The sequence below is a fragment of the Ictalurus punctatus genome, chromosome 4 (genome assembly GCF_001660625.3).
Source record: "Ictalurus punctatus breed USDA103 chromosome 4, Coco_2.0, whole genome shotgun sequence".
NCBI lineage: Eukaryota > Metazoa > Chordata > Actinopteri > Siluriformes > Ictaluridae > Ictalurus > Ictalurus punctatus.
In genome coordinates this window covers 26,764,272-26,789,545 of record NC_071284.1, presented here as the reverse complement: position 1 = coordinate 26,789,545, position 25,274 = coordinate 26,764,272, and the positions used below count along the sequence as shown (strand labels likewise).

Here is a 25,274-nt window from a genome sequence, read left to right as displayed (position 1 = left end):
TTAATGTGCTGTAATTTACCATCAAATAAAAAAAGGTCACGATTTCATTTATAGGAAAAGATCCCAGCGTTCTCCGTAATCCAGCTGCTCCGCTCTGCCGATGCTGTGAGAAACTATTTTTCACAGAAAGGTTTGGGGACAACATTTAAAAATTTTCCACATAAATGCCATTTCCACTGGATGGAGATGTCTAGGTTTTTTCCATTTTTGAATTATGATTTATTGTCTCTCTAAGCCAGGGGTTCCTGAACTTTTAGGCCGCACAACCCCAAACGGACATTATGAAGTCTCTGTGATCCCAAGTCCTGACTACAATACACCCACCCATCCATTTTCTATACCGCTTATCCCACACAGGGTCACGGGGGAACCTGTAGACTATCCCAGGGGACTCAGGGCACATGGCAAGGGACATACTGAATGGGGTGCCACAATCGCACACACATTCACACAGTAAGGACAATTTCGAGACGCCGATCAGCCTACAACGCACGTCTTTTGGACTGGGGGAGGAAACCGGCGTACCAGGAGGAAACCCCCAAAGCAGACACGGGAGAAAGTTGAACCCCCAACCACGGAGGTGAGAGGCAAACGTGTTAACCGCTAAGCCACACTGTAACATTTGACCATTTTAATACGTCAGTAACGGAAGTGACTAAAAACCAGAGGAATATCCCTTGCACTGCATTGCCAGTCTAATAGGAAGTGCTGTGTTGTGATAAGAAAATCATGCACACCAGGGTGGAGTGATGCGCCAGATGTGAAGCAGAGGAGCATGATTTATATTTATACTTGGACCGTACATTATGAGTATCTGAAAACCTGAAAGCGTCATTCACTAGACGGCACATCAGACATCTCTATCTGGCAGGTTTTCAAGTTATACTGTAAAATATTTCGTGATTTCACGCACAGCGATGTTCAAACACACCGATGAGCTCGGTTTCTCTTCAAATGCCGCCGTGATCATGGTTGTTATCGTGGGGGGCGTGTCTCAAATCCTACACTCTGACCATACAAAGTTATTACTAATCCAGAAGTGCAAAAACAGACCTTTCAGTAGGTTTGAAGGCTACGTTAGAGGTGTAAATTGAAGCACTAACTCTAATAGGAAATGCAGTGAGGAGTAGTACTCAATAATGGTCTAGAACACTATATAAGTATACGATTTAAGACACAACGCTAGGGTTTTTTTATGAGGGGGGGGTTTCGGCGGTGATAGATGGACAGGGACATTTATCCATTTTTATTGCTGAACTACTTTAGTACATAAGATGTACTCTATTCAATTAAACATGGCTTGTCCCAGGAACGTTTGGAAACGTTAGCATGCAAGATCATTTTAATTTCCAAAATATATAAACGAAACAAAAGAATAAATCTTTGTATTTACTTCCACAGCTCTCCGATATGTGAAATTTGTTTTTAGCATTAAGCTGTTTTTATCCATCCATATCGACCCGTAAACAGTCGAGCACATAAGTTTGTACTCCCCCTTTTAATTAAATGGTGTGGGGGGGTGCAAACTGATGCGATCAACTGTATAAAGATATATACAGATAGGAAAATAAATGATAAATAGACGAGCAGGGATTGATGGATGGATTAATGGACGGATGGAGGGATGGAGGGACAGATGGACAGCTGCTCCGTCTACGCTATTCTTATTCATGACTCAAGCACATGAGAGGAGAAAGGAGCTGTTCCAGGATGTCATTAACTGACCACACTGGGATGGTGTTCCTTCACTCGGTATGGGTTCTCTTCCCACATGGGTGAGTCAGACACAAACGCCACACAGGCACACCACACACCAACACACACTAGAGCAAACACAAGTCAGGAAGAAGAAAACATGGGCATGAAGTGTATATTAATACATGAAACACTTTGGAGAACACACAAGTCCTTGATCTCTACTGGCTTCCTGGAAGTATAATCAGCATGAGTTTAGCAAACAGCAGCATGTTACTGGAACTACTTATAAATGCAGGGGGGGAATGCAGAGAGAGAGAGAGAGAGAGAGAGAGAGAGAGAGAGAGAGAGAGAGAGAGAGAGAGAGAGAGAGAGAAAGGGAGAAGGTACGAGAGAGACAGAAAGATCCACAGAGATCAAGAGAGAGAGATCGAGAGAGAGAGAGAGAGAGAGATTGAGAGACAGAGATCGAGAGAGATCAAGAGTGAGAGAGAGAGACACACACGGAGACAGAGGGTAAGAGAGAGACAGAGAGATTGAGAGACAGAGACAGTGTAAGAGAGACAGAGATCAAGAGCTAGAGACACAGACAAAGACAGAGGGTAAGAGAGAGACAGGGAGATTGAGAGACAGAGACAGAGTGTAAGAGCGAGAGAGATCGAGAGCGAGAGACACAAAGACAAAGACAGAGATTGAGAGAGAAAGAAAGGGAGAGAGAGGAGAAAAAGAGGGTGAGAGAGACAGCAGGAGAGACAGACAGACGGACAGAAAGCGAGAAAGACAGAAAGGGCTAAGATGGAGAGAGACGGTGTGAGAGACAGGGAGATGAAGAGATATATAAAGAGAGAGGGAGGGACACCGTCTCCATCACTGAGAGAGTGAAAGAAAGAGAGGCTGGTTAAGGAACGGCTGTTTAAAGCGGCTATGACGCAAGAACTAGCTTTTTTGTGAACGTTCAACGTAACTATAAACTGTGCAAACGGCAAAATACTCGCGTCGTCTTTGTGTTGGTCTCGGGATTAACCAAACTACTTCTAAAATTCTACCTTCAGACTTCGGGCCACACTTAGCGACACTAAATGATGTGCTGAGGAAGAAGGTGTTTCCAGCTGCAAAATGGACGCTACGGTTTTAGCGCCGCAAAAATGGTCCTAATTTATAGGGGGTTTTTTTTTGTTGTTGTTTTTTTTTTTGTTTTTTTACAGACTGAACGTGAAAGAATACTTAACATTACTCCATCAGAGGAGCTTCATCTATACATACATATATATATAGTCCCTCACCCATACTAAGACAGCACCCTAAAATCCGCATGTAACAGCCCCTCCTCCTCAGAGAGCAGGTCACACACACACACACACGCAGACATAAACATGTCCGGCAGACACAACATCCACTCCCCTTTCTCATGATCAAAGGAGTAACTCTTGGTGTCTAATGCCCAAAGTGATGGAGAAGAAAGCGAGACACCGCTGTATAATTATTCACTAGGAAACGACTCCCTGACGAATACCAGTCTTCTGTTCTGTCTGTGTGCATTTCAGTATGTAGACGTTTCTGTCCATCTGTGTTAATTAGGGTGTACAAGACAGAATAAAAAAGAGAAGCAAAGCATAAAGAGAGGGAGAATGTGTGAAAGTATGGCGAGGAAAAAAAAAAAAAACAGACGTGGAAGAAATGGGAAGAAAAAGAGATGAGCCTAAAGGAAAGGAGTTCGAGAGCTGGTAGAGGAGGATGTGTTACTATGAATAGTAATATCCTACATTACAGTAATAAAGCACAAGCAGCCAGCAGGAGACCGTGTTAATGCGATAAAACGCTCACCGTCCACTTTATTAGGAACACCTGTACGCCTGCACATTCATGCAGTTATCCAATCAGCCGCTCAGGTGGCAGCAGCGCAGTGCGTACAATCAAGAGCTTCGATTAATGTTCACAACGAACGTCAGAAAGTGGAATAAAAAAATAAAAATAAAAAAAATTTTAAAAAGTGATCTCGCAGGTCACTTTGACTGTGGTCGCTGGTGCCGGTTCGAACATTTCAGAAACTGCTGCTCTCCTGGGATTTTCAAGCTCAACATTCTCTAGAGTTTGCACAGAATGGTGTGAAGAAACAAAGAAAAACAAAAACAAAACATCCAGCGAGCAGAAGAGAATGGTCAGACTGGTTCCAGCTGACATGAAGTCTACGGGAACTCAAGTAACCACTCTTGACAGCCGTGGTGAGCAGAAAAGCATCTCGGAACACAGAAGACATTGAACCGTCAGGCATTTTTTATGTTGTTGTTGTTTTCCCCATTGGTAACGGATAACAAAGCAATTTCACGTATGTACAACCTCATATTTATACCCCAGGGAAACAGGTCATGGTTAAAGGCAACATCACAGCTCCTGGGAATTCCGAGCAAATGAAAAATATTAGGTTTTTCCATCAATCCATTTTCCATAATGCTTACCCTACACAGGGTCGCGGGGGGGCATGGAGCCTATCCCTTGGGACTCGGAGCACAAGGCAGAGGACACCCTGGACGGGACGCTAACACATCACAGAGTAAAATCACGCACGCACTCTACGGACAATGTGGAAATGCCAAACACCTACATTGAATGTCTTTGGACTGGGGAGGAAACCAGAGTACCCGGAGGGAACCCCCGAAGCACGGGGAGAACGTTCAAGCAGGATTCGAGCCCCCAACCCAGAGGTGTGAGGCAAATGTACTAACCACTAAGTCATTGCCCCCCCCCCAGTTAGCTTTTTTCAATAATAACAATTTATTTATTTCATATTCCTTAGGGGCGTCAATACTTTTTGGGCATATTTTTGAGAGAAATTGTTATGCATCATGCTCTGCATATAATATGAAGGGGCAGAGTGTAGCTCAGTGGTTAATATTGCACTAAAGTGGTTCTGCACTAATGCCTGGAAGGTTGCGAGTTTAAATCCCGGGCATGCCAGAGAACCACTGATCAGATCTTGAGCAAAACCTTTACTGCTGCACTCCCACCATCAGCAGTTCTTCCATGTGTGTATCATGTGTTAGAGCGTTTGCCTCGCACCTCCGGGGTTGGGGGTTCAAATCCCGCCTCTGCCCGGGTGTGCGTGGAGTTTGCATGCTCTCGCTGTGCTTCGGGGGTTTCCTCCGGGTACTCCGGTTTCCTCCTCCAGTCCGAGGACATGCGTTGTAGGCTGTTTGGCGTTTCCACATTGTCTGCACGTACGAGCAAATACGTGCAAGCAAAAAACAATTTAAGAAAAATACACAAATTTTTTGCTCATTTGCATAAAGTTCACTCAAAATGTTTTCGTGTTGCTCGTCTCGCACACGGTTTGGCTAACAGCTTTCCCTCCTGTTAAATATATGAATAAATACTTGAATAAATCATAAGCCGGTATGATCCAGTATTAAGTATTTATACAAACGAATGAATAAATACTTAATACTCGATCATACTGGATCTAGCTCTGCCGTTTTGTATTGTATAATAATTGTTATATAATAATAACAGTAATAACAATAATAACCTGTTCTCTTTTAAGTGTGTGTATGCAAATCCAAAGCCCTTTAGACACGCACACACACACACAGAGCTCATCACACCACTTCCCCCAGTCCATTCATGAGTTATCAGTTACAGCCTCTGAGGGACACTAAGAAACAAAACACACACTTTTTGATGATGCAGTAAGACCAAATCAGCCTCTGTGTGTGTGTGTGTGTGTGTGTGTGTGTGTGTGTGTGTGTGTGTGTGTGTGTCTCAGGAGTCCAGTGGACACCATGCCCACAGCCCTAGTACAGCAGATGGCACTAAAACAGGCACTGCCAATTTACATGTAAATAGAAAGATTGGGGGGGGGGTGAATGAAGCAGGGTGGGGGTGTGCCGGATGCTCGCTCTCTCTCTCTCTCTCTCCCCCCATTCTTGGGCCCAATAATGATACAATGCCAACCCTGCAGCATCCGCAAACCGAGACACGGAAGATCGATGGAAGAGGAGCGGCAGAACACAATGAGGGCGTAAAAGAGGAGAGAAACGATGCAGGGAAATGTGAGCACGGGGAATGAAGAGGGGATAGATGGGTAGATTAAAAGAAGAGAATAAAGAGATACAGACAAAGGGGGGGGGGCGGGGGTCAGAGAGGGACAGAGGAGGAGACCGAAAGAGAAACGAAACAAAAAGTTCAAGCTCAAATAAAATAAGTCTTTCCCTTTTTGCTTTCTATGACGTGTGTGGCTATCAGTACATGCTCACAGAACGGAGCGAGAGAGAGAGAGAGAGGGAGCGAGACAGAGACAGGGAAAAAAGGATCATCTGTTTCCCTACCCAAGATAGAAGCAGATGACGCTAACAAAAAGAAAGCTAATTTTTCAGCGTTAGCAGCAGGACTGGGAGTGGATGAGTCAGCGGAAAGAGCTCACAAACCACTGCGCTGCTGCCAGGGCAGGCCAGATGGACAACACACACCCAGCCAAGCCTGGTCAAGAAGGGTTCAACACACACACACACACACACACACACACACACACACACACACACACACTTGTCAATACTACATTTTCCCATCACTACAACATTTACATATATTGTAATCATATTACAATATAGTCATATTATATCATGACTCAAATTATGACTAATTACATTGAGTAATTACATTACTATTACATTATGCCTCAACCAATGTTTCTTTCTTTAATGAAAATAAATTGAACAAATTACCATTTTAACAAGACCTTCACCTCACGAAGACATCACAGAGCATGAATATAGCCAGTAAGAAGTACAAAGCTTAAAAAAAAAAATAAAATAAAAAAAAAAATAAAAAAAAAAACAGTCCAAGTGCAATCCAAATAAATAAATAAATAAATAAATAAATAAATAAATAAATAAATAAAACAGCGGGACTCTGAAATACACTAAACGTACAATTTTAATGACACTTGCATGTAGGGTAAGTGCTAAATTAGCACTTACTGATACATTTTTTTTTTTTACATATATTTGACTGAACAAATGACCAGGATTATCTTTAATCCTTTAGAATACCAGAATGACGTTAATGTTGGGAATGAACACGCCACTCAAACTGCTTCACCCGCAAACAACGGCAAAGTCTTTTAGCAGTAACGGAAGAACGAAGAATTGGAATTGAAAAGGGGAGGCACGGCTCTATCGGCATTTTGGTTTTAAAGATGTGGAACAGGCATTTTTCTTCAGCAACGTAATGCATTTCTGAGTGAAACGGCATACTCAGCGGGCGGAGCGCTGGAGTTTGAGAGGCTTTGTGAAAAGTGGGTGTTCCAAAACAAACATGGAGTCAGATCTAGAAGCGTCCCTCTTTTAAGCATCGCCTAGTTTTGCTTCTTTGCTCTTTGAGAGAAAGAGATGTGTGTTTATGCCAAACGTGAGACATCCGGCTCCCGGTCCAAGGTTCAGTTTTGAGATTGGGTTATTTGGAGTTTCTCATGCACAGTACTCCCTGTGTCCGTGTGGGTTTTCTCTGGGTTCAACGGTTTCTTCCAGCTGTCCAAAAACATGCCAGTAAATGCTCGCTGTGCTAAACTGCCCCTAAAACAGTTTCATTTAAAAGGCATGTTAAGGCTCTGGTAGAGATTTAAAAAAAAAAAAATAAAAAAAAAATTTAAAAACTGAACTGAGAACAGGAGGTGGTGACTCCAACAGGAAGTGGTCCTGAGACCAAAAACGGTGTTCAGCCCTCACAGGCATCTTGGTGTTTTCACCCTATTTACATTAAATATTGGGGGGGGGGACCAAACATATTTAACGTCTAAATTACACTGTCAAACATGTATATTAATAATAGCATTGTTTTTTAAGAATCCAAAAACATGTCAGAAAACAAAACCCCAATCTTTTAATCAACGTCACTGTGTCAATCTGAAACCCTGTTAAACTGGATTTACAAAATGTGACTTCCGAGTCAGAAAAAATGTGAAAATTGAGTTAGGGGGCATTTCAAGTTGGTATGTATGCCTGTATCCACCAGGTATAAAAGAAAAAAAACTGCATAACATTTTTTGTCTTTATCTTTGGCAGCAGTAAGGCAAACTTTTGTCAAAATTCTTACTTAATATCTCAAAGTTTTGACTTAATATCTCAAAATTCTTACTTACTATCTCAAAAGATTGATTTAGTATCTCAAAATTCTTACTTACTATCTCAAAAGATTGATTTAGTATCTCAAAATTCTTACTTACTATCTCAAATTTTTTGACTTCTCAAAATCTTTCTCTCTCAACATTTTGATGTAGTATCTCAGAGTTTTCACTTAGTATCTCAAAATTCTCGACTTGGTATCTAAGAATTCTGACTTAGTATCTCAAATTTTTTTGACGTCTCTCAAAATCTTTACTATATCAAAATTTTTATTTAGTTTCTCAAAGATTTGACTTAGTATTGCAAAGGTTTGACTTATTTCTGCAGATTTCTTACTATCTCAAAATTTTGATTTATTATCTCAAAATTGTGACCTCAGTTTTTTGCAATTATTTATTACTGCAAAATTAGATCAAATTAGGTTGAATATATGACTTGATATCCCCAATGAATGTTCTCCTAATGGCCAATTTTCTTTTAAAGGAACATTTGGGATTGGTTAATAGGAGGGCATGTTCCAATCACACAGGGAATGGGCTTATTTTAAGGGAGCTAATCTTTAGCAAAAAAAAAAAAGTATGCTTAACAGGAATAGCAGGGATGGGTACTAGCAATATAAATTCACCATTTGATACATCTAGCCAGCTAGGTACCGACCGACAAAGCAATTTAATTAGGTTATCCTGATAAACAACTTCGAGCTTTGCATTAGATACGATTAAAGAGAATACATTATTTGTATAGAGCCATCATTTGTCAAAATTTGAGATAAGTCAAAATTGAGATAATAAATCAGAAATTTGAGATAAAAAAAATCTAAATCGAGATACTAAGATCATTTGAGATAATGAATCAGAAATAAATCAGATTTTTAAAAAAGCTAAATTGAGATTCTAAGATAATTTGAGATAATGAATCAGTATCTCAATTTTTATTTTTTTAAATCTGATTTATTTCTGATTCATTATCTCAAATTATCTTAGAATCTCAATTTAGCTTTTTTAAAAATCTGATTTATTTCTGATTTATTTCAAATTATCTTAGTATCTCAATTTTGATTTTTTTTTTATCTGATTTATTTCTAAGATAATTTGAAATAAATCAGATTTTAAAAAATCAAAATTGAGATTCTAAGATAATTTGAGATAATGAATCAGAAATAAATCAGATTTTTTTTTAAAAAAATCGAGATACTAAGATAATTTGAGATAAATCCAAATTTTGAGATAAAACATCAGAATTGTGAGAAGTCCAAACTGTGACATGCAGCTTGCAAAATAAATAAATAAATAAATAAAAATAAAAAAATCAAATGTTATTTGATTTTTGTAAGTGGTCTCAGGACCACTTCCTGTTGGAGTCACCACCTCCTGTTCTCAGTTCAGTTTTTACATTTTTTTTTTTTTTTTTTTTTCCCTTTTGTATTTGGTGGAAATGGGTTCCATATTCCGTAGTGCTTTGCTTTTTGTGCATGGTAAACATGATGTATTGTAGACCAGAGTATTCAGATGTGTCTAACCTATAAAAAACACACACGTCCATAGAGGCAGTGTGAAAATGTGGAGGTAGAAAAGGTAGAAGCAGGAAGTGCTTTAGGAGCTGCTAAAATAAGATCCATATCCATCACGTGTGCATGCACGTGTGAGTTTAGTTGCTCCGAGGCAGACGGACAGATGGCTAAAGGCGTAGGCACATCTCTAACTCGCGCATAATCTATGAGACACTCAGTGTATGTGAGCGTGGAACCCCTGGTGCTCTGTTGGTTTAGGAAAAATAAGTATCTCTAAGGAGAGTGAGTGAGGAACAATTGGGTTGCTCTTCCACTTGATGATAGGAGGCTTTTTCAAGGGCTGTGGAGTAAGGGGGGATGGGCCAGGCAGCCGAGAATGATGGGATGCTGGAGAAAAGGGACGCGGAGGGACAGATGTAGTCTTTTTCATCCTCAAGGCACCACAGAGATGCCGAGTGCATTGATCTCGCAGTGGAAGTCTTGTTCTCGATGTACAGTAAACCCCCCCTCCACTGAAACCCATTTCATTAAAGGAAAAACTCAGAGACAGCATTTGCATTCTCTCAGAGAAGCCAGGTTTTTTTATTTTTTTTTAAAAGCGAAACCAATCCTGCTCATCATCAAAAGGACTTCCTTATTAGCATTCTAATGAATTACAGATACTTAAATCTTCTATAATAAATAACCTGTGTAACAGGAATCTTGTTTCTCTTCACCCTACTTAGATCTTAGTGGACAGGACATAGTCTACTGAGCAAGCAGCTCACGGAATAGCGAAGCGCTAATTTAAACAGCATCCATATAATCACCGTCTAACAACTACAATGGATATAAAAAGTCTACACACCCCTGTTAAAATGGCAGGTTGTTGTGATGTTAAAAAAAAAAATACAAAAATCATGTCAGAACTTGTTCAAATGTAATTCTCATACAGCTGTCATCAATGAAATTATTCCGATTAACCCCAAATAAAGACCAGCTGTTTCTGTAGGATTTTCTTCATGTATTCTTGGTTTTATCAGTCTGCTGAAGCTATGGTCTGCAAAGATCTTACAAAGCATGCACGGTATCTCACTTGTTGAAAGGTATTGATCAGGGGAGGGGTATAAAGAAATTTCCAAAATATTAGATAAGCCATGGAACACTAAAGGCCATCATCAACAAATAGAGAAAATGGCGCACCACAGTGACATCCCCAAGAACAGGACTTCCATCCAAAATGCATCACAGGACAAGACAAAAACTTACCAGGGAGGCTGCAAAGAGACCTATGACAAGGAGCTGCAGGAATATCTGACAAGTACCGATTACTCTGCATGTGACAACGATCTCTCGTATTCTCCACGTCTGGGCTACGGGGTAGGGTGGCTAGACGGATGCCCTTTCTCAAAAAAAAAAAAAAAACAACATTAAAAAACATCCAAGCTCAAGTAAATCACCCCGAACCATGTGGCAAAATGTGCTATGGTCTGATCAGACCAATTCCAAAAGGTATGCAAAAATAGCACATCACTAAAGCACGGTGAAGCATGGTGGCGGCAGAACCATGCTTTAGGGCTGCTTTAATTCCGTCTGGCTTTTATCAAGGTGGAGGGAATCATGAATAGCTACACAATCCAGTCGTTTTTAGTGCAAAGCCATCAGGTGTCTGCTAGTAAACTAAATATGAAAAGGTATTTCACCTTACAGCACGACCATGGTCAAAAGCATACTCCAAAATCAACAAAGGAACGGCTTAACCAAAAGAAGTTCAATGTTTTTTTTTCTTGAATGGCCTATCCAGACCTGAATCCGACTAAAAATCTCTGGGGTGACCTGAAGTCGGCTGTGCACAGGAGATGCCCTGACAATTTGATGGATCTAGAATGTTTTTGCAAGAGAGTGGAGAAAATATCGGCAAATCAAGATGTGCCACGCTGATACGATCTTCCCCAAAAAAACTACGAGGTGTAATAAAATCAAAAGGTGCTTCAACAAAGTATTAGTTTAGGGGTGTGCAGACTACAACTAGGTTACTATAAGTTTTTTTATTTTTCCCCCTAAAAATTTTTTAAAAAAATAATAATTCACATTAAAAGGTGTTTAAACAGGGGTGTGTAGACTTTTTAGATCCATTGTATATACTACAATGCTGCATGCTAAATTGCTAACAGCTGGTGGACAGCTTAGTGTTTAGCCTGACTATCTGATGACATCATCGCACAGTTTTAGCAGAACAGGCTGCTACGTACAGAACATATGGAGCTACTTTGATCGAAATGACATGCAATTTAACCAGCGAAACGGTTAATTATACCCGTTAGTTGATCCCGTTGCTTGGTGCTGCTCCGATCTTCCTGTGAAGTTAGTGTATACGCTGTGTAGTCACTTACAATAATTCCCAGTGTGTATATTTCATGTGCGGTGCTTATTAACTTACACTGCCTTGTTATTTCATTCAACTATATAAAGGTAACGAAGAAGCACTTATATAGTGCTTTTTTAAACCTTAGCGGTTCCACAAAGAGCTTTACACTGGTTCCAATTCACACACACACACACCAATGGTAGCAGAGCTGCCATGCAAGGCGCTAGCTTGCAATCGGGAGCAACTCGGGGTTCAGTGTTTTGCCCAAGGACACTTCGGCATGTGGAGTCATGTGGGCCAGGAATCAAACCCCAACCCTATGATTAGTGGACAACCTGCTCTACCACTAGAACTTCATCATCATCATCATCATCATCATCAGTGTTGCAGCTGTGGGTATAAGAGCACTGTTTCAGTAACCTTGTCTCCAAACTACTGCGGTGAACCCAACCTGCATCAAATTAATTCAATCTCTGGTTACATTATTGATCGAAACTCAGTGAGCTGAAACCAACTCCACAGTAATATTCCTAAGAACACTTTAGGCCACGTGTGAAAATCTGTTTCCGCATGTACACCTGTGGGAGATTTTGGAGCGATGTGTTGGACAGCGTTTTTCCACCACATTAAAACATCAAAACCGGACTGAAATCTGAGCGGTGTATTGTGCGTTAATATGCAATTCAGCTTATGACATATAAGCACTGACATATAAACGAGTGCTCCTTGCCTTTAGTCGTTTCCTGAAACCACGATTTCCTGAAATCAGTTTTTAAATGTCACTAACATTTTAACGCGCCAGTATCAGCACTCACAGGGTACGTGCTACGGCATTTACACTAACGGAGCTCAAATGCGCCTCAAACCTTCTAAATGATTTGGTGAATAAGGTTTAAATCTGCACATGCATCATTTGCACTTTCACGGATGTGAAGACCTGTGAAACATGTGAAACCATCAAATATAAATCAGGCCCTCCAGGATTGCGCGATTTTGCGATCGCAGTAATTAACGATCAAGCTGCAATATCCTCGCGATTTTTTTTTTTTTAATTACCGCAGATTTTCCGGAAATTTAGGCGAAGGCGCGTCTTGTGTCGTCATCACAACGCACATCCAGCCAAAGCCCTCATGTGCTTCCAACACGAGTACAGATAAAAAGGTCTCATTTACCAACAAACATCACTGAGAAAGAGTCAATTTTGTACGACTGCAATTTCACCGATTCAGGTAGTTTTCGGGGGGGTGGGGGGTGGGGGGGGTGGTCGGGGAGTGAAAAAAGTCGCAGCAAAATCACGCATTTTTGGCAACAATCACGCCGCACAAAAAAAGCTCCCAAAAAAAAAACCAGATAAATGGGGTCTATGACACTATAATATAATATTTCAAAGCAAACAAACATTACAATAAAATCAAAACTAAAATTATGCTCAGGTGTCAGACGTTTCCTTTCTTCCAAACCAGCCTCCGTCTATCTCTCTCCTCTGCTGAGATGAGTCACGGTCCTTCCCTGCGTCCTTCGCATTCCTCCATCTCTCACTCATCCTCCTCTCATGCCGATAACAGAAAGCACCGGAGCCTCATTTCCTCCATGGATAAATAAATCCGTCAGAGAGTCATGACTCACTGCCGGCTTCTGGTCAATCTTGACCTAATACGCACTTTCTCCTCTGAAGCGTATGTAACGGAAATACGGGGCCGGTTTGCTCTCGGAACACAAGATCTCACTAAATCAGCTCCACAATTCTCATCCTTGCTCTTGTTTCTCAACAGCGAGGTTGCCTTGAGTGAACATACACCACATGGCCAAAGGTATGTGGACCTCACACTTGTATGTGCTATCTCTGCAAAACTATGGGCGTTAATAAAGCATTAGCACCCTCTTTCTTGATACAACAGTCTTCTTAGAAGGCTTTCCACTAGATTTTGGAGCATGGCTGTAGGGATTTGAGCCCATTCGGCCGTAAGGGCATTAGTGAGGTCAGGCGAGAAGCTCTGGCACACAGTCGGCGCTTCAATTCATCCAAATTCATCAGGTGTTCAGAGGAGTTGAGGTCAGGGGTCTGTGCAGGCCTGTCAACTTCCTGCAAATCATCTCTCATACCAGCAGTTTAAACAAAGTTTTAATCGTGTGGTCTTCTAACAAAACATATAAACGAATGAGATATGAGATGGCGAACGCGGCTCTGAAAAGCAGCTCGTGACGCTATTAGCCTAGTGACAGAGTCTCGCAATGATTACTCCGGCTAGGGTGATGACGCGGTCGATTTGTTGGTCCTTCGTTGCTACATCTAGACGCATTTGCGTTCACGCTACAGATGTGATGTGGGTATATGCATCCCAGACCACCTCGAAATGTGGTTCGAGTGCTCAGATCACAAAGCGTCTTAGAGGTACATTTGACCCCGTTCACACCTGTACTTCACCCGGGACGTGCACTAATGTCAGGTGTGAACAGGGTCCAACATTCAAACTTACAACCTCGCAAAAAAAACCCTGCTAATTTTCATATTGTGCATACGTTCACCTAAATATTGCAAAATATTCATCAAATGTTCACGTATGGGGTAAATGAGTGTGTGTTCCAGCATGTCCATGACTGTGTTTATTTAAAGATGAACTTTTCCACTTGTATGATAATGATGCACAACATTTCTGATTTCCTTTCAGACATTGAAAGGAACCTGTAAAACATCTCGGGGGGGGTCTTATCGTCCAGACCAGACCCGCTCTTAAGAAGACAGCTTCAGCATTATGTAGAATGAGTGGAGAGGAAGGTACAGCTCAGCAGCCATGCTCCATCTGTAAATCAGCATCAGCAACCATCCCGTAATCTCGGACACACCCACAATGAGAGAGAGAGAGAGTGGGAGCGCGAGAGAGCAAAAGAGCGAGAGAGAGCGAGAGAGAGAGAGAGAGAGAGAGTGCGAAACAGAGAGCGAGAGAAAGAGAGCGAGAGCGAGCAAGAGATAAAGAGCGAGAAAGAGAGTGCACATAAACAAAGCTCTCAGTCCTGGTCTTATCGATGGCACTAAAACAGCCATTATTTTGGCTCTGTTCATTTTTATTTTTATTATTATTATTATCCATCAGACAGCATTGATGGAACGCTATCGCTGCTGCGTCAGATTAAATGGAGTGTTTTTTTTTTTTTGTTGGGAATCAAAAAAAAAAAGCTAGCGAGAGCGAGCGAGCGAGTGAGTATGTATATGGACTATTTGGTCTGCTTCACACTTCTATTTTGGTAGTCAAACCTTCAAAAAGATTAGAGACGCAACAGCAGGCGTGAATGACCTCATGTCTAAAGCGTCCTCACTCTTATTCGAGATGCTTGAGTAAAAATTTTTTTTTTTTTTTTTAAAAAAGAAAAGCTATTTCTTTTGGATACAGTTTTATCTCACTTCTACAGGCTGCTGACTACTCCACTCAGGAGGGAGAGAGAGAGAGAACGTGAGAGACAGAGAGAGAGAGAGAGAAAGAACAATGAGCGTAGCCTGTATTGGAAAGGGTCGCTCCATTATTCATTAAGTGCAAGGGTGGGATCCTGTCCAAACACCCCCAATGCACACTAACCTTCCTCCCTTTGGTAAACTATCAGGTAGAGAGAGAGAGAGAGAGAGAGAGAGAGAGAGAGAGAGAAAGAGAAAGAGCAGGAGATGGAGAGACAAAGATAAACGAAGGGCGGGTTCGAAAACTGCATACGAGTTTTCGTGCACTTGAGTCTGAACGCTGCAAACACACACACTAATAAAGAAAGAAAGCGACAGAGAGGCATGGCAGCGCTTTAATGTGTGTGCCTCAAGTGTTTTAATGTGGTATACACACTCCAAGATGAAACAAAAGCACCAAATCCGCGAAGAAAAGCTAAGAAAGAAAGACGCAGATGTTTGGCGATGCTTCTGTGTCGGTCAGGAAAAAAACTGCAGAGAACGGCAGAGCCATGATAAAGCAACCCAGATGAATTGAGGGTGTGGAGCAGGCTGTTCATAATAACAGGGCTGGATATTCTACACCTGAACACTAATCTGAACACGCCTGACCTCACATCACTGCGGTGTAGTTCTCCTTTTTAACAGAGAAGCAGTGGGGGGGGGTCAATGCGTTTCTAAATAGTATAATATAAAACAGCTCGTCCTATAGTTGAGAGATCGCAAGCCAAGAGATTCGGGAGCCAAGAGAGCAGAATTGGCCGAGCACTCCGGGTGGGAGGGATGGCACGATCTCGATCCCTCGTCAATCACAATGATGCTATCCAACCACAGGTATCTCTGAGCTCATGTATGCGGAAGAGAGCAGATAGCGCTGGCTTCACGTGTCTCAGCGGTAGGCACCCTTTCTGGCACCCTTCACCCTCTCTGGTTGTAGTCGTCATATACCAAGTTTGGGAAAATTTGGTAAATCATCTTCCTAGCATTTGTCCCACGTTGATGCAGGGTCCGCAGGTTTAGCGCATGCCATTCTCGAACATGCGGCAGGCAAACGACAGTCCTGAAGATGCCCTCGATCGAGCCTCGGCTTCCTTCTTCCTTCAGTCTGTCAAGCCAATGCTTGTTTGGCCCACCACAAGGCCGTTGTCCTTGCGGACGTAGCCACCATATGCTCGCTGCTTCGAAAGACATGGCCGTACCATCGCGGTCGTCCTTCGCACACCTTTTCTGTGATCGGTGCCAGTCCCAAGATCTTGCGGATACATTCGTTGCTGATGTGGTTGAGGCGGGTGAGGCGGAGCGTCCAGCAAAGCATTCACATTTCCATGGCATGGCCTGTTTGTTTGTGCTTCGTGGTAGCTGGCCAGCAGTCTGCTCCATACAGAGCGACTGGACGGATGACAGTCTTGTACACTTTCGCCTTAAGATGGATGGGCATCTTGGGATCACAGAGCACTCCAGTAACTCAGCGTCATTTTAGCCACGCACCGGTGACTCATTCCCGGGCATCTGGAAGCGTATCGCCATTGGGAATAGCGGAGTGAGTCCAGGTACTTGAACTGACTGAACTTATTCAGGTCCAGGACGTCAACTCTGATGGTTCTGTCCTCGTGCAGTCTGCACTCCATAAAGTTGGGCTTTTGATTTGAGCTCGCATCCCGTTTTCTTCTAGCCGCGCCTTCAATTGCTGCGTACTGTATCTTGACGCTCTTCTCTCTCTAGCATGACATCATCGGCGAAAAGTAGCGTCCACAGAGATGCTGTGACTGGGTGACTGCTGTGGCCGTGTCCATGCAAAAGTCAAAGAAAATGTAGTAAATGTTAACATGCATAAAAATGTGATTAATCATTTTTGTTACTTTATAGTCTGTAATGTCTTACTTGATAACGTGTTTTTCTAAAATATCCATATATGTGTGGACAGTGCCCGAGCCAATATAACAATGACTAATATGCAGAGAGCGTACAAGAGAGAAGCCTAAAGGGACACACAGGGCAAATGCCAAGGAAAACATTTCCAAGGATCCAACAGAGCTTAAGCAGATAGGCATGTGTAAAAGTATGTCTCTCTCTCTGTGTGGATCGAGAGTATCTAAGTATATGTCTGTTGGACAGCAGAGTGCCTGCTCTGGCATGGACAACCATATCCGTCATTGATCAACGATTGAGCACATCAGGCTGCTACCCAAACTGCCCACATACCACAACCTGAGGAAGGAGTCGCTCACTCCACATACACACTAGTGAGCAATCGGCAATAAGCATGGTTCACTTCCTGTCCGAGAGCTGTGTATCTAGTGACTGGGTGATGAGCAACAAATCAGAGATTCTCCTGATTTTATGCAAATTAATTATGACTCCGTGAAGTGGCAAATCCTTTAGTAAATTGGGACCAACCTTACAGCGCAGGTTCAAATCTCATTCATTTATAAGCTCGCATTCACGTCCGGTTTTCCAAGAACCTCACTTTTAATTTGGCTCGAGTTCAAATTGGAACCGGAGTCCAGCCTACAATAACCTAGCTTGCTGCAAAATAAAGGTGGTGAAAATATCCGACGATGGCTCGTCGTGATATTAATCGGGAGGGCTAAAAATCTAATACCTACAGGCCCCTCTGAAAGTATTGGGACAGCAAGGCCAATTCTACTGCTTGTTTTCGCTATACACTGAATACATTTGGGTTCGAGATCAAAAGAAGAATATGAGAGGACGGATCAGAATTTCAGCTTTCACATCTTGATAGATTCCTCTAGAAGTGTTGAACTTAAAACATGGCACCTTCGGTGGCAGACCACCCAATTTCAGATTGTTGTATCGGCTATGCCCGATGCTTGTGCGATGGCTTGGATAGATTTTTCCCTCTTTTCTCGGGTTCAAAATGGCTTGCTTTTCTCCCATAGACAGCTCTCTGGTCTTCATGTTGGTTTATCCTTTTTAACAAATGCAGGTGTCTTCACAGGTGAAACTGAAGGCTAAAACCAAGATTAGACGTTCAGAGCTATTAATTGTTTAAACAATCAGTTTAACAGGCCACATCTGGGCAGCAAGAAACACCTGTCAGTCACATTTTGCAGTATTTTTGATCACTTGAACAAATAGGTGGGTTCAAACAAAAGGTGCCACGTTCTAGGTCGTTTCACACATCTAGATGTAAATACGAGGAAACGAAAGCTGACATTCTGACCTGTCATCTCATTCATCTTTTGACCTCAAAACATTGGGGTTAAAAAAAATGTTTTAAAAAAAGGATGATAGAGTATATAATCCATCTCATTCGTGTTCCCTGCGACTGCATTTCATGCACGCCTTCTCAATCACTGCTGAGGATCCCAAATGAGCACGAAATCCAGGGTTTCACGCTGTGTAATCACTTGACATAACTGTCGCTGCAAGAATCTAGTCTGGGCTAGAAGGAAATCAGCCCCAGCCTCACATCTCCAAATTAATGTATATTTTTCGTATAACCATCAGTGGTGCCGTTGCGCTTGGTTCCACAAAAGTCCAAAATAATAATCTGTTAACAGCTAATAATCCGATATAGATGCTAAAATCGAAACCTTATAAATGGGGTCTTTATATTTTTAAAAAACATAGTGATGGACTTGGTCCTTTTATAAGGTTTATAAGGAGGTTTATCCCACTTATATCCAGGGATTTCATTTTAAATCATCTTCCTGGGTCAGTGTTTATCCTTAAAGCAAAAGAAATGAAAGAAAATACATTTTAAACTGAAGTAATGCAGCGTTCGTAAATGATACAGAAGCCTAAAATGCTGGATGTCCAATAGAGACTGGCAGTAAAATCAGCACCGTGCCACCTTTTATCAGCCCCAGGCTAAATCTTCATTAATTCTCCACTTTGGTGCCGACCGGCCGCTTCCCCGGCGTCTCGTGTTTCCAGCAGCCGTGTGTCTGGGATTCTCTTCTCCTGTGGTGTAATTCGATCGCGGCTTAATGCGCGTTCACAGTTCACGTGGGGAGATCCTTCAACACTCTTAGCGCTAAAACCAAAAAAAAATTTTAAAAATCTCGACAGGAACATCGTTTCAATTACCTGCGTGAAGATGAGCTGAAGATGGCAGATTTTTACATCTTGTCCGGTAGTGTACGAACAGGAAGCGTCTACGGTAAGTGTGTTTGGTGACTATTATGTTTTACAGCACAATATACAAAATGGAGGACTTTTCCTGTTTTTTTCCTGTAACTTGACTAATTGAGGGGGAAAACAAAACAAAACAGCATTGTTTACACCTACACACACACACACACTTCAGCCTTTAAAGCCTGGTTTAAGCTTGCTTTTAACTATTCGTGTATGTGTGTGTGTGTGTGTGTGTGTGTGTATGTGTGTGTGTGTATCCTGCGTTCATTTGGGAGTGTGATTTCCCATGTAGCCATCGAATGTCAAAATGATAATAATAATAATAATAATAATAATAATAATAATAATAAATTCTGTTTGAGGGTACCTACACTCTAGATCTTCGGGTTTAGTAACAGCTTGGATTTCATTATGGGACACGGTTCATGAGATCAATCACAACGACAGCGGAAAGTTTTAAAGAGAACGGCGTTTTAATTTCCTGCGTGAAGACGAGCTGAAGACGGCAGATTTTTACATAGCGGCGGATAGAGTACGAATAGTAAGCGCCTACGGTGATCAAATTGTGCATGGTGAATATTCTACTTTACGATATACAAAGTCATTGGTGAAGGGATGACCGACAACAGAAACTAGCTTGTCTCATGGACATTCCACAACATAACTATAAATGGATAAGATGTACATGTTGTTCAATAATAAAATGTAAAAAAAAAAAAAAAAAAAAAAAAAAAAAGAAAAAGAAAAAGAAAAAAAAGTCTGGCAAATTGCTGTAGTATCAGAAGAATGAAAACACTGTGATATGCTGTTATTAGAAAAGAATTGTCTTCTGGGCAGGAAGAGTAAGCAAGTAGTTGATTACTTTTCTATAACAGCACCAACGTTAGTGTTTTATTTCTTACTTATTGTGGAACTGGTACATACATACAGGCAATGGAATAGACTCTCAGAGGCCAATTTGCGATAATATTATAATAAGCATCTAACAGTAATGACAGCCTGAGTCAGTGATTACACGCTACAAAATACACACACCCTTGTCTTGTGTACACAGTAAAGTTAATGGGAGGTAGAGTGTGTATGTGTGTGTGTGTGTGTACAGTGTGTGCGACTTCCCTGCAGAACCACTCCCTCTCAGCTGAGATTCATTACCAATAACACGTTTGCACATGCACACACACTAACAGAGCAAGAGCTGTCTCAAATCACACATTCCTAATACTAAAAGTATTTACAGAGAAAAGAATCATTCACAGTTACATCTACATACTTCACCGTTTTCATATATCCTCATCAAATAGCATCATGTACAGTGCATCCGGAAAGTATTCACAGCGCTTCACTTTTCCCCCCATTTTGTTATGTTACAGCCTTATTTCAAAATTGATTAAATTCATTATTTTCCTCAAAATTCTACAAATAATACCCCATGATGACAACGTGAAAGAAGTTTGTTTGAAATCTTTGCAAATTTATTTAAAAAAATAAATTTTAAAAAAGCACATGTACATAAGTATTCACAGCCTTTGCTCAATACTTTGTTGAAGCACCTTTGGCACCAATTACAGCCTCAAGTCTTTTTGAGTATGATGCTACAAGCTTGGCACACCTATTTTTGGGAAGTTTCTCCCATTCCTCTTTGCAGGACCTCTCAAGCTCCATCAGGTTGGATGGGGAGTGTCGGTGCACAGCCATTTTCAGATCTCTCCAGAGATGTTCAATCGGGTCCAAGTCTGGGCTCTGGCTGGGCCACTCAAGGACATTCACAGAGTTGTCCTGTAGCCACTCCTTTGTTATCTTGGCTGTGTGCTTAGGGTCGTTGTCCTGTTGGAAGATGAAGCTTCGCCCCAGTCTGAGGTCCCGAGCGCTCTGGAGCAGGTTTTCATCAAGGACGTCTCTGTACATTGCTGCATTCATCTTTCCCTCAATCCTGACTAGTCTCCCAGTTCCTGCCGCTGAAAAACATCCCCACAGCATGATGCTGCCACCACCATGCTTCACTGTAGGGTTGGTATTGGCCATGTGATGAGTGGTGCCTGGTTTCCTCCAGACATGACGCTTGCCATTCAGGCCAAAGAGATCAATCTTTGTTTCATCATCGTCTGAGAGTCCTTCAGGTGCCTTTTGGCAAACTCCAGGCAGGCTGTCATGTGCCTTTTACTGAGGAGTGGCTTCCATCTGGCCACTCTACCATTCAGGCCTGATTGGTGGAGTGCTACAGAGATGCTTGTTCTTCTTGAAGGTTCTCCTCTCTCCACAGAGACACGCTGGAGCTCTGTCAGAGTGACCATCGGGTTTTTGGTCACCTCCCTGACTGAGGCCCTTCTCCCCCGAGCGATCAGTTTGGCCGGGCGGCCAGCTCTAGGAAGAGTCCTGCTGGTTCCAGACTTCTTCCATTTACGGATGATGGAGGCCACTGTGCTCATTGGGACCTTCAATGCTGCAGAAACGTTTCTGTACCCTTCCCCAGATCTGTGCCTCGATACAATCCTGTCTCGGAGGTCTACAGACAATTCCTTGGACTTCATGGCTTGGTTTGTGCTCCGACATGCATTGTTAACTGTGGGACCGTATATATACAGGTGTGTGCCTTTCCAAATCATGTCCAATCAACTGAATTTACCACAGGTGGACTGCAATCAAGTTGTAGAAACATCTCAAGGATGATCAGTGGAAACAGGATGCACCCGAGCTCAATTTTGAGTGTCATGGCAAAGGCTGTGAATACTTATGTACATGTGCTTTTTTTTTGTTTTTAATTTTTAATAAATTGGCAAAGATTTCAAACAAACTTCTTTCACGTTGTCATTATGGGGTATTGTTTGTAGAATTTTGAGGAAAATAATGAATTTTAATCCATCTTGGAATAAGGCTGTAACATAACAAAATGTGGGAAAAGTGAAGCGCTGTGAATACTTTCCGGATGCACTGTAGCCCATCAAAAATGAAGAATAAGACCGAATAAGCTGAAGAAGAATAAGATGGAGATGAAGAAAAGCAAGGCAGACAAACAAGAACAAAACAAAGTGAAGCGGAAGAAAACAAAGACGACGACGAAGAAGAAGACAAAGAAGAATGAGATGAATAAGACAAAGAAGGTGAAGGAGATAAAGATAAGACAAAGAAGACAAAGTAGAATGAGAAACAGAAAAACAGGACAAAGACGAATAAGACGAAGCAGAGTCCAGTCCTATAGAATTGAACAAATCAGAAAACATTAAGGTTAAAAAAAAAGCTCACTTGATGTAATGTATATGTACATTGACACACACAAACACACACCAAACGTGAAGGGAATCCCTGACAACTGCCTCCATCCACCAGCTGTCTGACTCCGCCCACTAAGAAAGCCCAGCACTCAGAGGTACCCATCACCACGGTGACACTCTAAATAATGCAAACTGCTGAGCATGCTGGGAAATTACAGAGCAAGCTGCAGAGCTGCAGGGGAATGGCATGTTTTGGCCATGAATACACACAATAGCCTGAGTCGCCATGGATACACACACACCCTAGCCTCACACTGTAAATGAGATATGTTGTGTATTGTACTCAAACCTATTACCTTATCGCTTGTGTTTAAAGGTTTGAAACGGAACCGGCTCTTCACTTGTGGAGACGTCGCCGCACTCCCACCTCGAAGATGATTATATTCCGAGAGCAGGCCCAGAAGTGTTCGATTCATACCACAGCAATTTGCCAACAATTACAATTTTACTACTAAACAAAAAAAAAAAAAAAAAGAATGATGTAATGCTTTTTATCCATTGGAATTAGGTATAATGTTGTGGATCGTCTGCAAGATGACTTGACATCTGAATTCAGAGCCTCAAGTTCATCGAGTACTTATGTGATCATAAGCGGTCCTCTTTCCTAATCAGGGTGCTGCACTGTTTATACCCTGAACACAGACTTCACCCTTTAAGGCCTGGTTTATACTTGCTTTTATCTATGTGCGCGTGTGTGTGTGTGTGTGTGTGTGTGTGTGTGTGTGTGTGTGTGTGTGTGTGTGTGTGTCCTGCATTCATGTGGAGTCTGATTTCCCATGTAGCCTCAAACTTGACCAAAAAAAATGAACAATAAATCTGTTCTATGTGCCTACACTCTAGATTAGTAACCCCATTCTGAACGTAAGGGCATAGTTTTCATCTTGGGACACGGGTCATGACATCGATCACGACGACAGCGGGAAGAGAATCTAACATCGGTGTGTTTAACAGAGACAAATAAGGCATGAAATCACTGACCGACAGGAATGTTTTGGCTCTGATGTGCCAATATCGCTTTGAATCTTCCAGACGCTCACGAGGTACGCAGGATAGTATGTGAACAACGTCGCGTAGCCACTGGCGCATCACGTGCGGTCTGACGATGACGTACACTTCTCAGTAGTTGCGTGTATGTTTATTTTATATGTTTATAGAGAAAGGTATTCTGGGAAAGCGTAGCTCACCGAGGCGAACCCGTGGTGCCCTGCGGCATGCAGATGCTGATTAGCTGATTAGCGTTGGGATTACCAAATAAACCATGTACCATGTAATGATACTCAGACTCCACCAAATATAAACAAACAAGTCATTTCAACACTGTTAAGAGAGTTGTGCTTTCTTTTTAATGAACATACTGGCTGATTCCTCTTCCAGCAGGATACTTGAGGACCAGGAGCGCTTAGACCAAACACGAATAATATTTGCATGGTGCAAAATGATGGACTTGTATGAGAAAGGACACGGTATTGCATTGGAATTCATGAATTTCTCTCCTGGCCGAACATTAACACAAATCTGCTTTTCAATGACTCCGTGCCGTCTCTCGTTTTTCTGGGAAATAACGGAACGGAACGTGATGTGAGCCGTATTTCAGGGGTTATACTGCGAGAGATGATCAAGTGCATGAAGGAAACATGTGGCAGACACCCGTGTGAACGTGATACCTGCACATGATCTCACACATACACACACACAGATTCCCGTGCAGATATTAATTAGCTCATAGTAAACCATGATTTCAAAACAAATAAATAAAGCGTCAGGATTCATCACAATACTGCGAGACCGAGAGACTGCCAGAGATTCCATGAAGCTCTTGTTCAGTGAACAGAATCACAGTATTGCCTTGTCCAAGATGGACACATGCATTGCTGCCTTTCCTGACAAGACAGCTGTCATTGCAAATGGGACGAACTCTTAGCGTGTCTTAGCAGCACGAACGCTGGGCGAAAAAATTTGAGAGCTTCCTCTCAAGTAATATTTTGCTACATTCCACAATAACAATATTGTGCTTGCTAAATATCATAATCCAACAAATAATGAACGACTGGCACAAGATTAAGTCACGACAGCCAAGCCTGCCGAGACAACCAAAACCAGGCCAACAAAAACACATGCCCTTGGGTCTAAATGAGACCACCAAAAAAAAATCCCTTCCGTTAAAGCCCTCGAGTCTAGCATGCAGATTTACTGAAACAGTTACACTCGCACTTACGCTCGGGGCTGGGCGGATATCAGTGATGGCGAAAATGAAATCAGCGCTAATCCACGACAGACGAGGATATCGCTCATTTTGGAAACAGATGGAGAACTAGAAATATAATAAGATATGGTATCAAGCGATTGGTGGAGGATGGAAATAAATAAGCACAGGCAGCAGTCTGTTGCCTCACTGTTTTCATTTGAGTCCCGAGTTTGGTACAAGTGTGAATGCGTTTTTTTTGCTCCTGGGAACCGATCCCTAGGTCCTCATAAAAATGGTGGTCTGGGGTTCGTTTCAACTGAACAGGCGTGGAAGCTAATCGTGCTGGTTCAGGATACATCCATATTAATCCAGATAAATTTGAAAACGCATCTTTTCCTCTATGTTTCGGTCTTCACGCCACACCGCATTTCGGTAAAGTGAAGAAGAAAAAAAAAAACAAAGTCTAAAATACCACCTCTCGTGGGCCCACCACCTGCAGGAGGAGTACTGTAGTAAGGGTCAGGTGCATTGTGGATTGGGTGACAGTCGAAGGCAGAGGCCTTGGCGGACAGATCCCCGGTTACCCTCACCTATGGTCACGAGCTTTGGGTAGTGACCAAAAGA

General features: G+C 42.0%; 1 protein-coding gene across 1 annotated transcript in view; it reads right to left on the bottom strand.

Moving 5' to 3' along the window:
• pak1 (p21 protein (Cdc42/Rac)-activated kinase 1) overlaps window positions 1-25,274 on the bottom strand; it is a 69,841-nt gene that overhangs the window by 36,768 nt on the left and 7,799 nt on the right. The window lies entirely within an intron of this gene.